Raw genomic sequence first — 20,502 nt, 5'->3', positions numbered from 1 at the left:
TCATTATTCCAAGTGTTTATACACGCTAGAGCATAGCTTTCACTTTGACTTTCATTACTCCAAGTATTTATACTAATATTCTTATATTACTAATTATATACATTTCTATTTACATTTTCTGTTTTTATTTACCTTATTTACATTTCTAATTTATTTACACTGTGTTATGCAGTGGCATGTGTTATGCAGTGCACTTGCAGTAACTTATAAAACTATTTTCCACTGTTCAATTTTATTTACATTCATTGCTTTCACTTGCTATTTACACATTATTACATTTCCACTTGCACTGTTTTAGAGTCACCAGAAAGATCGTAGTCACCGTCCATCATTATCATTTCACTGTCCATCATTATCATTGATAAATTAGCCAGTTCACATTCCACAGCAGAGTCACTTAGCCCTTTACCCCTTCCCACACGAGGTTTAATAGGGGTAGAGGTCACAGGGCTCTTTGCAGTGGGCTAAGAAGTGGCGGATTTAGACAGGTGCGAATCCGACATGGTTTCACCACGAAAGATGACAGTAAACTGAATGATGTGGCCTATGGGCAGGGAAGGGTTGACAATGTCAGCCTGGTGACAGCTGCTACTTTATATGCTATGAAATGATTGGCAGGAAATCTAGACAATACATAATAATTAGGTAGTTCAGTTGCATGTAAATATCACTTAGGCTTCTCCCTTCCTTTCTTATATTTATTTTTATTAAGAGAACAGGTCATACGGCATATTTCAAGGGGGAATAAACAGGGAAAATTACCAAACGAGTGCATGTGAGGTGTTGCCAGGTGATAATTAGCCCATTCCAGATGTATGGCAGTATCAATTACCTTTTCTCTTTCTTTTATATATTAATTTGTATAAGAATAGGGCATAGGGCACATTTCAATGGATAAAATAGGTGGAAAAATCCGTCCAGGATTTGTGTAGCACAGCGCAGCTGGGCAGGCAGGAGGAGAGGGTAATGGACGGGAGTTAAGGAGGGGAGTCAAGGACAGGGGAAAAATGATTAAATTGTCAACAGTGGATGGGAGTACAGATGACATTAGCAGAACTAATTATAGCTGGACACTGGTAATACTGATAGATGATACAAGCCACCACTTGAAAGCCCGGGCAAACTCAAAATAACGCAGAATCACAAAAGTGATGCCCCGCGGTACGATACTTGTGCCCAATAGTCACAAAAGTGATGCCCCGTGGTTAAGGAGTAAACCGTTAAATTTTTCATGGTGGCAACAGTTATGCTTAGGAGTTCACCATTACTCAGGTTGTGGGTATATCGAAGGGCATGTGACTGACTTCCAACCAGCTAAAGTGACTATGCCATACCACCGATTTCATGGTAATTGTAAATGAGCAGAGAAACTAATTTTCCAATGGTCCGACCATGGTGGGTGAAATTATAAATCGAGGGATTGACCATTGAGTTAAAGGAAAACTGGCTTGGTATCCCACCCTCTCCACCTTCCTTCTATTTCCAAAGTGACGTTATATCCACACAGTAATGCTGGTGAATGAATAACGTTAAGGTTCAAGCTTGTATATTCATAGTTTCAGAAAAATAGTAATTTATATTTGTCACTTAATAATGCAACTTAAAAGTAACCAATGGTATTATTCGTGGTGCTTAGGAACACATTTAGCAAAATTTGCTCTTCAGACAAGTACGCATGACGGGTTCCAACTGGTCCACATGGTCGCAGGATATGGCTAATGTGGCAACAATGCATGTGTGTGTGTGTGTGTGTGTGTGTGTGTGTGTGTGTTCATACCTAATTGTTCTTATCTAATTGTATCTTTATAGGAATGAGTCGAGCTCGTACTGTCCCATGTCTTAATTTTTATCGTACATATCCTTAACCCCTATGGTACTAATCTCATCAATCGGGCTTTTTGCGCAATTTCTTAAAAGGACGAGCAACACTGATCATGCAACATCCACAAAAAACTGGCGGCAGCTGGCTCCAACCCAACTGTGACGCACATGGCTTCTAACCAATCAGAACTAAGTGTTGGACACACCGGAGAAGAGACCCAGGCCCATACCCAGGCGGTAGGGGGTGTACCCCCCACCTCCCTCTCTCCACATCCCTCTACCCCACTACCTTGTTGGTACCCAACCTCCCACGCTCTTATCACCACCCCCACCACTCCAGCACCCTCCTCATGCATCCCCCCCCTCCCATGTGGATCCCCCCATGACTGGGGGAGGGTATTTCCCCCCTATTCTCCCTCCATGTCCCTGTACTCCACTGGGGCCCTTCCTTTGTGTCTTGTGGTGGTCTCCTCCCATCCCTCCATCCTAATACTCCCCCTCCTGGCCTTACCACCTCCAACCATCACCCCAAACCCCCCACCCAACCCCCTACCCTCACCCCCACCCCCTAGCACACAGTATCTTTACCTCCTCAGCCTCGAATATTGCGTATTTTTTGTGCTTTATGGCGCGTGTTCTTGAATCATTGCCTGTAATTTATTAGTGTCTTTGCATACAGATATGCACACCACAATTATTTTAGTTGTCTTTATTCGAAACCCACTCGAAAAAGAAATTTTATTTTATGCCAATGCATGCAAACATGTTGGAGCCTTCAAAAACGAAAAGAAACGAAACGAAAACTAGCTAGATTTGACAGATCGCAGGGAAGGGGAGGAGGGAGGAGAATGGGGGGAGGGGAGGGAAGGGAAGGGAAGGGCGGAAGGAGGACGGGAGGGAAGGGAAGGGGAGGGAGGGGACTGGAGGTATGGGGAGGGGAAAGGAGAGGAGGATAATTTTTACTAATCATAATTTTATTAGGGGGTTCATGACCATTTTCCCTAGCTAGATATGACAGCTCGGCAGGGAGGGGAGGAGGGAGGGGAAGTTAGGCGAGGGGAGGAGAGGAAAAAGGAGGAGAGGGAGGGGATTGGATGTATGGGGAGGAGAGAGGAGGGGAGGATAATTTTTACTATTTATCATATTTATTGGATGGGTTTGTCACCTTTTATTTTTTTTCTAAGCACATCACAATGGTTTATAATATCAATACACACCAAAAACATTGACTTTGGTGATTTTTGTACGTATTTTAGTGAAGAAAACAGGTGCGAGCAGCGTATTTTCTTCCTTGCTGGGGTTGTGATGGGTAACTATTATTAACTTTGACGGGCCATAGCTCAGTAACTTTTGGGTCTAGGAGGGTGGGGTTTGCATCTTCAGGTGTGTAAATTGAAGTTCTATAAATCGGCCATAAAACTTTTAACCTTTGAGAAAGTCGAAAAATAGGCCTGTTTTTGCGTCCTGGGGGGCAGTCGAGGCTAGAGAATTGCGTACCCTAGGGGTTAAATTTATGAATTGTTTTGGCACACACTATTTCACTCCATAGTGCATTCCACTGATCAATTGGCCTATTTGGGAAACTAAATTTTCTTATGTCACTATCACCTCTCCTTTTATGAAGTTTTTAGCAGTGTCCTCTTGCTGATGCATCCCCATAGGATGTGTAATCATTTATGTCTATTTTCTCCTTCCCTGATATTCCTTCTCTCCTGTAGTGTAGGTAGATTCAGTTTACTAGTCTTTCTTCATAGCTTTCATCCCTTAAGTTTGGTACCCATTTTGTAGCAGCCCTTTGAACTTTTTTCAATCTTATCTATATATTTTTGAGATGAGGACTCCGGACTACTGATCCATACTCTAGGGTTCGTCTGATGAATGATGTTATCATCCTTCTTAGCATGTCTTCATTTATGTACGTGAATGCTATTCTCATATTTTCAAGCAGTGTACACATCTCACTGATGTGGTCAGCCGGAGATAGTCTGTTACTGATAGCCACACCTAGGTCCTTCTCTTTTTCTGATGTGTGTAGGGTTTTGCTTCCTGACGTACAATCCCAATCAAGTCTTTTTCCACTTTTACCAAACTTGATTACATGACACTTGTCCACGTTAAATTCCATTTGCCATGTATTGCTCCGATTATGAAGTTTAATTTTTCTTGCATCTATTTACAAGAGTCTGCGTTAGTAATTCTCCTTTGTGTTTTTGCATCATCAGCAAACATATTTAGATAGTTTTCATTTCCAATGTTGTTATCTGTGTCTTTTTATACACTAAAAACAGCCAGCACTGAGCCCTGTGGAACTCCTCTAGTTACTTCCCTCCATGATGAGTCATTTCTGCTTAGTACTGTTCTCATTTCCCTTTTTCTGAGAAAATCTTGCATCCAACAGTAGAGTTTGCCTCGGATTCCTCCTTGATGGTACAGTTTCCATAAAAGCCTTTGGTGTAGTAGTCTGTCAAATACTTTCTTTAATTTTAAATTGATTCTATCCACCATCCTTCTCTTTTGTGTAATGTTCCTCTTACTCTGTCATATTAGCTCAACAGGTTAGTAACACATGATTTTCCCTTTTTCAAACCAAACCGTCTTTCTGTTATCATGTTAATGATGTTGATCCCCCTTGACGCCAGTCATAGGTTAATTTAAAGTCTCGTAGTAGTTTTCTGATAATACATTAAGCACTGTCTTATATCTTCACACAGCAGCTGTGAACACCACCCGTATCCATTCTCAGACCATTGCTAACTGCTCGACTCTCACCGGCTAGACGGTGGTGTGGCCACAAACTCATGGTTCAGCAAAATTTGAATCAGGCCAGACACTAGTAAGCGCTCAATGGTGCCCTACTTGGATCCTACTTACAATTACTTACACACTACATATTATTACAAATGGTTACAAGCAATTTTCTCCTGCATTAAAAAGTGTGTCTCCTGACACAGTGGTGGAGGCATTAAGTCATAATGTGGCAAGAATGCAACTGGACCGAGTATACAGTCAATTGGGGACTACATGGGAGTATAATAATAAAAAGGATATTATAATATAATTCAAGAAGTTGGATGCAATAAGGTAGAAATATATTTACAGTACATAGCCATGTTGAAAAGGTAGGGAAGGTTATAAGTACTAATAAATGCAAAAGTAGAATGTAAATAATGCACTATCGTGGTACAGGCCATGAATTAACTAGGCACAAAGTATATGGCAAGCGTGGTGATAGCATACATATATAAGTTTGGTCAAATTTACAAATGGATGTCTTTATATATATATATATATATATATATATATGGTAAGTACTAGTAATCACAATAATACCTCTATGAGAAATATGGCTACGGAATGCACCACTTTATACACTCCAGTTTATCTTACATAGAAGGCACTGTCTGAGGGTGCTCAGATATTTACTTCTCTCATCTCATTTTTATTTCACAAGTATTCATGTCCTTCACTCACTGTGTAGTAATTATAGGAATATTATTACATTTAGTTTCAAGTAGCTCAAATTTCGATTTTGCATGGGGATTTTTTTTTTCTTCAATATGATCATCACATCTTCACCAGTCTTAATGAGTGTTACTTAGAACTACCGGTTTCCAGGTCAATTATTTGTAACCATTTGTAATAATATGTAGTGTGTAAGTATAGTGTGTAAGTAATTGTAAGTAGGATCCAAGTAGGACGCCATTGAGTGCTTACTAATGTCTGGCTTGATTCAAATTTTGCTGAACCATGAGTTTGTGGACGCACCACTGCCTAGCCGGTGGGAGTCGAGCAGTTAGCAACTGTCTAGGTTTGGATATGGGTGGTGTTCATGGCTGCTGTGTGAAGATATAAGGCGGTGCTTAATATATTATCAGAAAAACTACCCCAAGACTTTGAATTCACCTATGACTCGTGCCAAGGGGGATTAACATTCTTAACCCGTCACGTCCCGAACGATTTCCCACCTCCGATACCCCCCAATCCCAAGCTATTTTTGATTTATTTTTTTTGGCTAAAACCTCTGCTTTTATGGAGAAACGAATGAAAATCACCAAGAAAGAGCTTACTGGGGTCCATAAGTGGTCATAACAGGTGAGGCACCCCCCGTCAGGTATCTTATTCTGTCACTGACGTGTCAGGTTCTCACGTTTTCTATGGTAGGAAATTTTGGGAGAAACAACGAAGAACACATCTACATTTATTGAATTTGACCTAATAAACAATCACAACAACAATATAAGGGTTTTCAGTTATATACATAGGAAAAGCAAGCACTGTTCCATTGTGTGAGCATAGCGAGTTTGGTCATATTGGTTACACGCTAGTTGCTAAGTTTCTTGTTTCAGTAAACATATCATGTTTTCTACTTGCATAATACTGTTTCAATGACATTTTACCATTTTTGACTTTTTGTAAATGTTTTCAGCTGTTTGCAATCATTATGATGATATTTAGCATAACTATTGCACACATCTGCTTACTCAGCGCACTCTCTATGACTCTTATCTCAACATACATTATATTTTTTTTTTTACTTTCATAATACTGTTTTTATGGCATTGTACGATTTTTCAACCAATGTAAATGTTTTCAGATATTTACATTCCTTATGAGGGTATTTAGCGAAATGCTAGCGCATATTCACGTAGCAAGCACACTCGCTACCACTCATGTTTCAACTTATACTTTTTTTCTACACTTCCAATATACTTCCCCACTTACATTACACCCGTTTCCACCATATACTACTATTCACATATTTACGGGCCTTATTTATTCCACTGAGCATCTGAATATCGCATCATTTACCCTCGCTAGGAATGGTTCGACTTAGATTATATTTATTCACTTACATAATCATTTTCCACTTACATTACACCCGTTTCCACTTTATACAACTAATTACATATTTACAGGCCTCATTTATTCCACTGAGCATCAGAATATCACATCTATATACACTTGCTAGGAATGTTTCGACTGAGAATATATTTATGCACTTACATAATAATTTCCCACTTACAGTACACCCGTTTCCACTTTTATACTACTATTTACATATTTAAGGGCCTTATAATTACACTGAGCGTCTGTATGTCGCATTTCTTCCTGAGTATGAGTGTCACATTGCTTTCACACGATATCAGAACTGCATCAAGGTGTGATATTCACTGAAACAAGGGTGAATGCAGAGACCCACATCACACTCAACGCACTCATAGTGGGTGTCTTTTCTCTGAGTGGTGGGTCTCACACGGGAATTGCCACACACATGACACCTGTGTTGGGACCTAGGTCTATTTGGCTGGGGAGGTATAGGAGTGTGAAAATGGCAGGCGGATATTCTCAGGGGAGTTTGGGCGGTAGGGGCAGTGCATGTGCGTTGTTGGGGCCTCTCGACCGCATACCTGGCAAAAATCTCACGTGTAAGCTCCCTCACAAACCCTTCAATGGTTTCCTCCACTCCTGTTGTCATGGCGTGCAGGTGGTGGCATTTTAGGGCAGTTATATCTAGCAGGTGAAAGAAGAGCTTCTTGTACCACTTCATCGTGGTCCTGGCACACTCGACAGTGGATATCATGGAGTCTGACTGGTCCACCAGGCACATGTTGATGTTATAATCAAGCACACACTCAGGTTTATAGATGTGGCGCCTCCTCTCGCTGTGTTAATCCACAGACTCTGTACTGTGCATCAATGGGTGGTGAACTGTGGACAAGAGACAGACTTCTCTCTTGTGGTTCCACAATGTAGCTAGAATGTTGTTAGCCTGGAAGAAGACCACCTCATTTTTTTTCTAGTTTCCACCCCACCTTCACCATGTGACACTGGTTCACCTTGATGGTACCACAGAGTCCCGTGTCATGCAGGTGTAGATAACGAGCGAGAAGAGGGCTAGTGTACCAGTTATCCACGTAAAGGATGTGACCATGATGAAGGTAGTCTTCAATCACTGTCTTTACCACTGCTCCAGACAGTCCAATACTCCGATCTTCTATTATGTCTGTCTATGCACTGGTGTACAACACTATGTCTTGCACATAACCAGTCCTACAGTCACACATAAGAAAGATCTTGAACCCAAAGCGGTGCCTTTTGCTGGGTATGTACTGCCAAAAGGAAATATTGCCTCTCCACAACACGAGACTCTCGTCTATGACAAGGTCTCTGTAGGGATAAAATGAAGAATGGAATGTTTGCCATAGGTGATAAAAAACCAACCTAATTCGCCTCATCTTATCAGTGTCATTTGCATTGGCAGGATCATCAGCATCGTAATAGTGGAGGCAGCTTAGAATTTGCTGAAACCGATTATGGCTCATGATCTTGCCAAATATTGGTGTCTGCATGATAGGGTCCCTTATCCAGTTTGCCAGATTTCTGTTTTTACGTACAATACCCATCAAAAGTACCAGGGCAAAAAATAAAAACATTTCAGTGAGGGAGACAGGGTAATCATAAATGATCGAATGCCTGCTCCTTGTGCCCAGTCGTTCACTCTCACGGTGCTGGCTGCTAGCAAAACGGTTGCTTTGTTCCACTATCTGCTCCACAAAACCCTCACCGAAGAACAGGTGGAAAAAATCCAACCTGGTGGAACAACAGTGAATCCCTGGAGCAGTGCAGGCAGCACGCCCCTGCTCAATGAAGGGGTGAATGATGGGAGAAAAATCACTGCCATCTTCCCAATTCCAAATCACAATACCCTTGCCCCCATCGTCGTCTTCATTGGGGTGGGGAGGATATTCTGGTGGGGGAGGTTGGGGAGGAGGAGTGCGGAGGTCTTTCCCACTCGCACTCCTCTTCCCTCAGACTTTACCCTTCTCCTTTCCCTTACCCTTACAGCCTTGGGGAACATCAGGGGGCTGTCGGGAGGAAGTCCAGTAATATTGAGGAGCATAAGACGTGCTGGGGAGTGGCTCCTCCTCACCTCCCTGCTCTATCACCACACCACGTGATTCACCACACACCCTCACTGCCCGACGTGATACACTCCACCGCCTCACACCACCACAGGAGAGTGAGGACTCACTCCCGCCATTCTCACTTTCAATGCTTGCCCCTACACTTTCCATTTCACTCCCCACTCCCTCCACACCACTTCCACCCTCCCCAAACAAAACACTGGGCCCATACCTGCTAGTACGATGTGCAGTGCGCTCAGGGCTGCGATATGTGATAATCTTGTGGCTGTACCATGTGGCAGCATGTCCCACGGCTCCATCCTCATCCTCGATTTCGGGCTCCACATCACGTAGGGGCTGCTGAGAGGTGGTTGCATGATGTTTTGGTGCAGGCTGGCCCTCTCTAGTGGCACGATAGGTCATGTAGCGCCGCTTCCTGGGGGACGAGACCTCCTCATCACTGCCTCTACTTTCCTCCTCCTCTGGTTGGACATAATCCTTGTCCACCATCTCGTCATCAAGGGGCGAATCACTGTCACCTGTGAAGGTGTCCAGGGCGGCTTGAATTTCCTCCTCTGAGAGACCTCTGTGCGCCATGTCTGACATGGGTCATTGCTAACAGGTGAGTGACCAAGCCGAGGGTGAGCGTGGGTCGCGCAGGGTCGCCGAATGTCCCTGCCTGGTGGCAGGTAGGGTAAGGTCTCGCGACCCTATGTACCCAAAATTATGCTCGAAATTTGAAAATTGTGCAAATTGTGAACCTTGCAATTGTGCGACGTACCAGTATGTCGACGGCACTGGCAGTTACATAATGTTGTGACGTAGTCATACATTTGGTGGCAGCGGTGGGATAATAGTGATTTCACATCTTCTGTGGGCAATCTTGGCTGTGTATATTTTCCCACACTGCTATTCTTCCCACGACGACACACAGTCTATCTCCGCTCCAGCCTCCAGTCCTTTTCTACAGTCTTGGTGTGGTTTTTCCATGGTTACAGAATCATCCTTGCAGCTTTGATGTGATTTTGGGACCTCCTTTTTCAGTAATTTGCCCTTTCACAACACCAGAAATAATTTTAACTGATAATGGGTCAGAGCTCAATAATTCAGTACTGGAAGAAATTTGTCTTTGATACGGAAGTAAGAAATGCAACACAGTGGCTCATCATCTAGCTTCGAATAGCCTAGTAGAGTGCCAGAATAGAAAGATATTGGAGAGTCTGTGTCACATAGTGGGAGATCAGACTTCCACTTGGGATGAGTGGATTCCGCAGGTTAGCTGCTTCAATTAATTCATCCATCAATAAGTCAATTGGTGAAACACCATTCTTTGTCATTCATGGCTTTGACAAAAGACTACCCTATTCATTGCTGCAATCCAAACATGATCCAATCTACAACTACGATAACTATGTGTGAGTCCACTTATCCAACTTCCAGAAAATTCATAAATATGTTCAGGATAATCTGGCCCTTACAAATGAGGAGATGGTACGTAACCAACATGCTGCTGCCACAGATGTTACCATCCAAGTAGGTGACTTAATTTTTGCCCTAGATCATGACAGAGATTCAAAACTAAAGAGTAAATTCTTGGGTCCCTTCTGTGTCATATCTCGTAAGGGTAATATGAATTAAGAGATCCGTACAAGGCAGAGACGACATGGGTGCATGCAGATGATCTAAAATGTGCATAAAAATGCATAGTCATGGAGGAGCCACTGAGAGAGACCACATCTTCTACACAACAACTCCTACTCAACCTTCTTCCTCTTCTCTAAGTCCTTCTTCTGACACAACTACTCAACCTTCCCCTACTGTTAATAACTACTGTGCCAAAGTGCGTTCTGCCACTAAGTCTCTTGCATAACGCTATCATCTCACACACTCGTCACCATCTGCATTAACATCACCTCTAAAATCGACTCATTTTACAGGAAAGATGCTGTGGGTCTACATGCTGGCAGTGCTGACTGTGGTCGGGTCTAGATCAGGCGAGGACGATGGTGTCGTACGGCCCAGGGCCTTGGTTGGCGCAGGAGGCGAGGTAATGGTGATGAGAGATTTAGTCTTCTTGCACTACGGCCTAGAACCGCTGGCCGCAGTGGTTTCACTTTGCATGTCAGCTAGAGGACCTGCAGGGACTCCTGTCAGATATTAAAAGTCAACATCCCACAGACACATTTTGATACCCACTCTACCTACCCATCTGCTGGAAGTTAGATTATATTCATTATCTGTTTAACCATCTCCAAGATTCCTTCCCTAACCAATCGCGTGTGGGCCTCACACGAGTGAAACGTGGACTTTTTGATCCTTTGGAGAAGAAATTCTGAGCAGATTATTTGGTATAGCGACTGCCTGTGACCTTTCTGGATTTAAGAAAGACTTATTTCAATTTGTAAATGCTCTAGAGTCCCAGGAAAAGGTGTTAAATGTTCAACATTCTTTGCTACAAGAGATCACACACTATTTAAATGATGTTACAAATACCTTAAATAATTTTACGTCATTTCTTAAGCATGAAGTATTAAAGGTAAATATTGTATCAGAGTTAATGCATACAAAATTACATGTAGATAATTTGCAGGTTTCTCTGGACTCTTGTCTCCCAGATTTCTAGCCTAATTCGTATTTTAGTCAATGCTGTCGATGTTCGTGTCACCCTAGATTTAGTACCTCTCTCTGACCTTCGCTGTACCTTGTAATGGGCTCACTCAACCATCGACTTGTCTCCTGTGATTTCAGTTTCCTGTTTAGAACACTACTACCCAGTCCTAGGGGCCACATACCTTACTGAAGATATAACTGTTCATATCCCTCTTCGTTCTTCTATCACATTCGACCTCTTTTACATCGTTCCCTTTCCCTTCTGGTACAATAATTCCCTGGTACAAGCCTCTGTCTCTTCAGAGTACTTCCTTCATTCCCATGATCATCTCTATATTGCCGTCACCTCCTGCAGTGACCTCGACAAATGTGCCTTTCTCACACCCAACTCTCAAGTTTGTGCTGTGTACCTCCTAATAATTTTTCCTGGCAGCGTTGCTCCTTGCGAATCTGCCTTAGTCCGTAGCTTCTCAGTACAACCTGTCTGTACCTTTGTTCCGGCCCCAAAACGCCAAGTGCACCATGCTCGTCTGTATCATATCCGCTATTTCTTCTTTAGTGTCTCAACTCCTGTCAGTCTTATTTGTCCAGGAACCCCTGTGCGCTCACTATCCGCAGTTGGTTTGGATAAGGCTCCTGATTACTGTACAGTAATGTCTGAGTCTGTAATAACCCATGCCACACATTATCATTTCGCACATCGTTCCCACAAATATGACATCTTCAAACCTATTAATACTATCTTTCATCTACCAAGAGACAATCATTCCATCACATCAGACAACCTACGTATGTTGAACTTTCTGAATCAGTCTAAAATCATTATAAACCAGTTCTCTTCAACCTTTAACCGCTCCTGGGTACATCCAGTCTTAGTGTTTCCTCCAGTGGTCTTATGTCTTCTTGGTTTTATCGTAACTGTATGTATCCTATACTGTTGTGTCAAGCGAATGGACAAAAGGTTGCATGAGATCCATGTAGCAACAAGGTTAGTGCGACAACCAAAAGACCTGGAAACTGGTAGTTCTAAATAACACTCATTATGATTGCTGAAGATGTGAAGATCATATTGAAGAAAAAAGAAAAAGAAAAGAAATCTCGGTGCAAAATTGAAATTTCAGCTACTTGAAACAAAATGTAATAATATTCCTATAATTTTTACACAGTGATTAAAGGATATGAAAACTAGTGAAATACAAATTATATGAGGGAAGTGAATACCTGAGCACCCTCGGACAGTGCTTTCTATTTAAGATAAACTGGAGTGTATAAAGTGGTGCATTCCGTTGTTATATTACTCAAAGAGGTATTATTGTGATTATTAGTATTTACCATATATATATATATATATATATATATATATATATATATATATATATATATATATATATATATAAGACATCCATATCTAAATTAGACCAAACCTATGTAAGTATACTATCACTACGCTTGTAATAAACCTTGTGCCTAGTTAATTCGTGGTCTGTACCACAATAGTGCATTATTTATATTCTACTTTTGTACTTATTAGTACTTATCGCCTCCCCTACCTTTCCAACATGGCCATGTACTGTAAATATATTTCTCCCTCATTACATCCAACTTCTTGAATTATATTATAATATCCCTTTTAATATAATACTCTCATGTAGTCCCCAGTAGACTGTATACTCTGTCCAATTGTATTCGTGCCACATTATGACATAATGCCTCCACCACTGTGTCTGGAGACATACTTTTTGATGCGGGGGAAAATTGTTTGTAACCATTTGTAATGTCATGTAGTCTGTGGGAAATATTTTCCCCCAGAGCAGTTGCGCTCTCTATTTTCATCATAATTATCCTTGGTTAAGGGCAGAGGAAAAATTGAGACCGTTGTTAATGGTTCAAGCGGTTTTAATAACCCAGAAATTACGTTCTCTTTAATAATTCCTGTTATTGATAAATTAAATGCTACTGCATTTAACCCCCGTGGACAACTATACATTGTAAATACATGTAATTATGTGGTATTTTCCACTGACCTAAACTGCGTCTGCACGTTAGATGACGTGGCAAGCAGGGAAAGATTCTCTTGTTTAGCAGATGTGGAATTAAGATATTTACATGGTTAAAGGGAATATTTGGTCTAACTTTAGTTTAAGTAAAACTAAGATTAATTTGTTAGATTCGCCCTGTACATATCATGATGTAATCTAACTGTATTTAGTACTGTAAATAATTAAAAGTTGGCAACCTACCATTCTATGAGGGAGGCAGAGATTGCCGCGTTCACTCACTCTGCTCCTAGACCTTGAGTTAACACTCCGTTCCTAGTCACTCTCAAGCTAGCACGGTTGTATATACACATCATAAGGACGCTTGCTTGCTCAAGCAATTACACTAAGCAGCCTCATTGTCATCGGTTAACGATCACTCCCTATTCACTAGCTAAGTAACCTTTACGAATTGGCCAATTCAAGGGGGGATTAGCTATGAGATAGAAGAGAAATAGTTATTGTAGGTGAGTTAAGGTTAAGTTACGTTTCGCCTAACTCTATGAGACGTGTTTGATTTACTTAAGAACAACTTTATAGAGGAGTAACGACCTACGAGTTGTTTATTATTTAAATACCAGAAATTTCTTGCATAGCGGTGTCCCGGCAGGGATACCGACTTGTATACATTGAATATTTTTCAGATTTTGGTGCCCAGAAAGAGGGCCCCGATTTGTTTATCAGAACTATTAAACATTTTTCACATTTTTGGTGCCCCGACCGAGTGAGGAGAGCCGATGTGTGCAGAGGCGCTGAATGTGTTTAAAGTTGCTTTTTTGGGGCACGGTTTACTACCACGTTTGGTTGCAGTGGATGATGTGAGAATACGTACATACCGAGTTCAGGAGAAAATGGATGTTTTGGCAATTGAGTGTGGGGATGAAATATAACCCTAGAGGTTTGATAGCCCTGGGGGATAGGTTGAAATTATAGACCTAATCCCTACACTCCTCAAAATTAAATAAATAATTAGCTGAGCTGTAATGAATATTACGAAATTGGGAGAAGGGATAATTTGCACAATGAGGACTTAATCCCTACCCTCTTCAAAATTTAAAATAATCAAATCATTACTAAGTTGAGGTAAATTTGTGGTTGGAAGTCATAATTAAATTATTAAATTAGAACTCCGTCAACATGTCTGTTTCTTTATTGCAAAGATCTTCTAGTAGTAAGGCAGGATGGGTAACTAGAGCCATAAATGATTGTAACCAGTCGTTAGAAACAATACCTCTGTCCAAGGAGAGAATAAATAGTCTCCTAAATATCCTGAAAATCGATGGAGTACGTACGAAGAGAGTTACTTAACTTTAGAAGCAGCTATAGTAAAGGCTGAGAATAAGGAACTCTTAGAGTCAGAAACTACGAAGTTTGAAAACAAATTAGAAGAATATTTAACTGTAGTAAAGACACTAGAGTCAAAATTAGCTGACACTGCCGCGGAAACACAAGTTGTGGCACAGCAGAGTAGAGCTGTGTTACCACAAATAACGCTTCCGGAGTTTGATGTAGAGCAGAACTGGAAATCTTCTGGGACCAGTTCAAATATCTGGTACACGATAGAACAGATCTCCCTAAAGTCATCAAACTTACGTATTTGTTAGAACAGGTCAAGGGAACACCATATCAATTGATAAAAGAATTACCTGTAGAAGAAAATAATTGAGGTGGCTTTGACCATCCTTAGACAAAATTACGAAGACAGGGAACAAGTTATAAATCAATTATTAAGGGCTCTAATAGAATTACCCACGCCTAGGCACGATTTTGATTCCTTGCAAAAATTTAGAATTGCAATAAGTTGTAAAATAATGGCCTTAGGTACTTACGAAGATATTAAGACATCAGATTGGGTGCTTTCAAGAATTGTGTCCTTAAATCTACCACCGAAAACCAAGGATGCCTTGTATGGTAGGTTCCAGAAGGATAATTTCTCCTGTGAAGAGATTGAGGAAGGCTTGATGCAACTCTGTAAACATTTGCAAGGAACATTAAACACTACTGAGGTAAAACAGAAGACTGAAGTAAAGAAAAAAAAACACTAACCAACTGGTTGGGAAAGTTAAATCAGAGGAGACTAAGTATGTGCCTAAAGAAGAGATAGGTACTTTCCTTAGCTCCACAAAGGCCGAGGATAAAGTATTAAAGATAAGGAATAGACATGCTGAGGATATTAAGGAAGTAAAACCTTCCATGGTAAAAGACAGGAAAGTTTGTGTCTTTTGTGGTGAGCAACATTCCATACCACTTTGAGTACACCGCTTCCCGTCCGATCAGCGAAGTTAAGCAACGTTGGGTCTGGTTAGTACTTGGATGGGTGACCGCCTGGAAACACCAGATGCTGTTGGCATCCCTACGTGTCAAGTGGGGTTGGTGGAGGATTAGTGACCCTCCCTGTAAAACAATTAACTCTAAGCCCTTGGCCATCCCGTGTGGGATACATGGCGTCTGGCAATGAATGAATGAATGAACATTCCAGTGCATCCTGTCAACAGTACCCTGATTATGCTTCTAGAGTAGGGAAGCTTCAGGAACTGGGGTGTTGTATAATCTGTATGAACTCCGAACATACTGCCGCGGACTGTAAGACTAGATTAAATCTTTGCTTTAAATGCAAAAAAGATCATCATCATAGTGCTTTATGCCCTAGTGCTTTATGCAAAAGGGAATGCTCCATTAGTAATGCCAGCTGCAGTACCAATAGCAGATGTGAAAGTATTGTTTGAGAATAGAAACCAATTAGTATGTACCCTGTTTGATACGGGTGCTCAGAAAACTTTCATTTCTGCAGACATTGTGAAGGAATTAAAGTTACCAGTTATCGGCAAGGTAAATCTCGCCATTACAGGATTCTTGACAACTAGGAAGGCTCAGTCTTTTGATTTAGTTAGACCTGTAATACAATTAGGCAGATATAAATGCCGTATAACAGCAGCTGTGCTTGATAATATGGAGACAAGTATATACATAAAAGGATTGAAGGAAACCTCTGATCATCTACAAAGCTCAGGGATAAAGTTGGCTAAACGGAATGTGGAATCAGATACTGTGGGTCCCATAAAAATAATAACTGGTTCTGATTATTGTGGATGATTCCTACATAGGACTTTGAAAAGGAATAAGGTACAGTTGTTCAAGAGTCCAGGAGGTAACCTTATTGTGGGTCAGTTGCCTTTTCCAAAACAAGTTAAAGGAGAGGCCAAACTAGTAGACTCAGTCTTTGTTACCCCCACACAGTCATTGATGGTAGCTAGAATATGTGCAGAATTAGAACCTACTCAGATAAATGACTTGTTGGATGAAAATAATGAACCTGTACATAAACTGTGGGACCTAGACAGTGTAGGAATACACTCTGAGGAACCAACCCCTGAAGATAAAATAACCTTGGATTTGTATAATCAGTCTGTGGAATTTGAGGATGGACAGTATTGGGTAGGATTACCATGGAAACTAAACCATTCAGAGTTACCAACAAATTACCAAGCAGCTAAAGCTCAGTTAAATTCTCTTCTAAGAAAGTTGAGAGATAAACCAGAACATCTGACCCTATATGATAATATTATAAGGGATCAATTGAAAAATAAATTTACAGAAGAGGTAGAATACCCTGTTAACCACAAAGAAGGACACTACTTACCACATCATGCTGTAAGCAAGGATTTAGTAACTACTCCCATAAGGATAGTATTCAACTGTAGTAGTAAAGCGTCCAAGGGATCAGCTAGCTTGAACGATTGCTTATACTCTGGACCTACACTAACAGAGAAGTTAGGGAATGTATTACTAAGTTTTAGACAGAAACCCTATGCTTACACAGCAGACATTAGTAAGGCTTTTCTCAGAATAGGACTGAGAGAGGAGGATAGGAAATTTACAAAATTCCTCTGGCCTCATGATCCTCAAAATGAGGATAGTCCATTGAAAACTTACTGTATTCGATCGGTGCTCTTTGGCTCTTGTGCTAGTCCTTTCCTACTTTGCAACACTTTAAAGCATCATTTTGAAAATGCCAAATGTCCAGAAATAGGGCAGGCTTTTTATATGGATAATTTGCAAGGTGTTGCTGATACAGAGTCGGAAGCTTTGAAGGTTTATGAAGTAGCCAATTCCGAATGTGGGAAGGCAAATTTGCCGTTACAGAGCTGGAATACAAATTCACCGCTTTTGAGGAATAAAATACAAGAGGACTATCCAGTTTCTGACATTCCCAAAATTCAAAATGTGTTAGGTCTTAACTCGGATACAACAGCTGATGTAATAAGTTTGAAACCAATTAAGTTCTCTGATGTCACTCTCACCAAGAGGTCCTTGTTAAGTCAGGTTTCCAAGCTATTTGACCCATTGGGATTTGTCAGTCCTATACTTATTAGGGGCAAATGTTTAGTACAGGAGGCTTGGCGAGAAAAGTTAGACTGGGACACTGAATTAGGTGAGACATATGTGGAACAATGGGAACAGATTAGAAAGGAGTTTGAAACTACATCAAGCATATGTATTCCCAGGAAAATAAACAGTAATGAGAAGTCGCACTTACACATATTTTGTGATGCTTCTCAAAGGGCCTATGGAGCAGTAGCTTATTGCGCAACAGGAGAGGATAGTAAGATTATAATGTCCAAAGCCAGAGTTGCGCCAATTAAAGAAAGAACCCTACCTCAAATGGAATTGGCTTCCATAGAAGTAGGAACTAAATTGGCCAGGTATATAACCACTACTCTTGATACTCAGTTTGAGGATATTTACATATGGACTGACAGTGAGATTTGCCTTTACTGGATAGGGAAGGATGACAGTAAAATTCCTTTCGTCCGTAATAGAGTGAAGACTAAAGAGCTGTCTTCCAAATTTAATTTCATGCATGTGTCCTCCAAACAAAATCCAGCTGATCTGCTCTCGAGAGGTTTGTCTGTAAGGAGACTGATCAAAGATAACTTGTGGTTTAAAGGTCCTAAATGGTTACTCACTAAGGACTGGCCTGAAGAGAAACAGTACAGTATTGCTGAGATTGGTGTAGTGAACTTGGGTCCTATAGTACCTGAGCCAGGAGTAATTGACATCAGCCGATTCTCGTCAATAAGACAACTTCTAAATACTACTAAATTGGTCGTTGAATTTCTGAATAAGAAGGTGGGGTTTCAGAAATTAGATCCCCTAGAATACTGGCTGAAAAGAGTACAAAGAAATTCTTACGGGGAAATAAACAAACTTTTAGGCCAAGACACTGGAAAAGGGAATAAGCTGATGAAGAATTTAGGCTTGTTCTTAGACGGAAAAGGTCTGATAAGATGTCGAGGCCGATTGGTAAAGGCTGACTTACCCATCCAAACCAAACACTCCGTTTTATTACCTTAGAGTGGCTGCTTTGTACAACTTATTATAAAAAGAAGCCCATGATTCCACTCTCCATGGAGGTGTACCGCAGACCTTAGCTCAAATTCGGGAAAGATACTGGATTCCTAAGGGTAGACAGGTTATTAAAAAATATCTCAAAAACTGCATCACTTGTAGGAGGTATGAGCAGCGACCTTATATCTACCCAGGACCACCAGCCCTACCGAAGGATAGGGTGAACATAAGTCGGCCCTTCCATATAACAGGAGTGAACTACACAGGGGTTATAACTGTTACTGGTGAGGAAACTCCCCATAAAGTTTACATTTGTTTATTTACTTCTGCCTACACAAGGGCAGTCCATTTAGAATTAGCGGAAGACCTAAGCTCAGAGACATTCCTCAATGTCTTTTGCAGATTTGCCGCTAGAAGGTCTTGTCCTGGCAAGTTAATAAGCGACAACGGAACTAATTTCGTTGGAGCAGCACCTTTGCTGTTGAACCTAATGAACGACCCAAAGGTTTAGTCGGCGCTGGGAATCCGAAATTGTATTTGGCAGTTCACAGCTCCAAGAGCTCCATGGCAAAATGGATTTACCGAAAGAATGATTGGTATTGTCAAGAACTGCCTGAGGAAAACATTACATAGAACTAAGATCACGAGAGAAGATTTAAGAACAGTAATAACTGAAATTGAAACCAGGATTAATAACAGACCCTTGACTTATCAAGATGACACTAGCGATTCGCTAGAGGCCTTAACACCGGCTCATATGTTATATGGCAGGAAGCTCCATCCGATGCCTTGTGTGGATATCCAGGAAGAAGTTGATGATCCTAACATAGAAAATAATGATTTAGGACAACATCTGCGGGAGAGATATCAACGTCTGAAAAGGGTGCTGGATACTTGGAATAGACATTGGAGTGAAGAGTATCTTTTGAGCCTACGCGAGAGGTTTTATGGAGCTCAAGCTGCCAGCAACAAATCAGTTATTAACATAGGAGATGTGGTCTTAGTGAAGACTGAACAGCCAAGATCCCAGTGGCCATTAGCTAAAGTGATCTCCACACACCCAGATTCTGAAGGGGTGCTGAGACTCGTAAAAATAAAATGCAGGGGACATACCAGTATAAAAACTATTCATAAACTGGTACCCCTTGAGTTAGCAGCCACTCCGGATCCAGAGGATGGTGAAGATCAAACGGGTCAAGAGGCGCGACCTAGTAGGGCTGCAGCACAGGGTTCTCGAGAACTATGGAGGGAACTCTTGGCTAAGGGTCATATTACATGATACAGCGTATCATTTTCCGCCGGTCCCAAAACTGTGGGAAATATTTTCCCCCAGAGCAGTTGCGCTCTCTGTTTTCATCATAGTTATCCTTGGTTAAAGGCAGAGGAAAAATTGAGACCGATGTTAATGGTTCAAGTGGTTTTAATAACCCAGAAATTACGTTCTCTTTAATAATTCCTGTTATTGATAAATTAAATGCTACTGCATTTAACCCCCGTGGACAACTATACATTGTAAATACATGTAATTATGTGGTATTTTCCACTGACCTAAACTGCGTCTGCGCGTCAGATGACGTGGCAAGCAGGGAAAGATTCTCTTGTTTAGCAGATGTGGAATTAAGATATTTACACGGTTAAAGGGAATATTTGGTCTAACTTTAGTTTAAGTAAAACTAAGATTAATTTGTTAGATTCGCCCTGTACATATCATGATGTAATCTAACTGTATTTAGTACTGTAAATAATTAAAAGTTGGCAACCTACCATTCTATGAGGGAGGC

The 20,502-nt window shown here is 41.1% G+C and overlaps 1 protein-coding gene and 1 pseudogene across 1 annotated transcript in view; one reads left to right on the top strand and one right to left on the bottom strand.

The window, feature by feature from the left end:
• The window catches only part of LOC145396961 (putative glutamate receptor), a 237,806-nt gene that overhangs the window by 116,698 nt on the left and 100,606 nt on the right, over positions 1-20,502 (bottom strand). The gene's annotated exons all lie outside the window — the stretch shown is intronic.
• LOC145397299 (5S ribosomal RNA) lies at positions 15,603-15,722 on the top strand (annotated as a pseudogene).

The sequence above is a fragment of the Coenobita brevimanus genome, chromosome 40, assembly GCF_032717465.1.
Source record: "Coenobita brevimanus isolate Jiangsu-jjx chromosome 40, ASM3271746v2, whole genome shotgun sequence".
NCBI classification, from domain to species: Eukaryota; Metazoa; Arthropoda; class Malacostraca; order Decapoda; family Coenobitidae; genus Coenobita; species Coenobita brevimanus.
The sequence above is the reverse complement of the archived record's forward strand: the minus strand, read 5'-3'. Positions and strand labels throughout refer to the sequence as shown.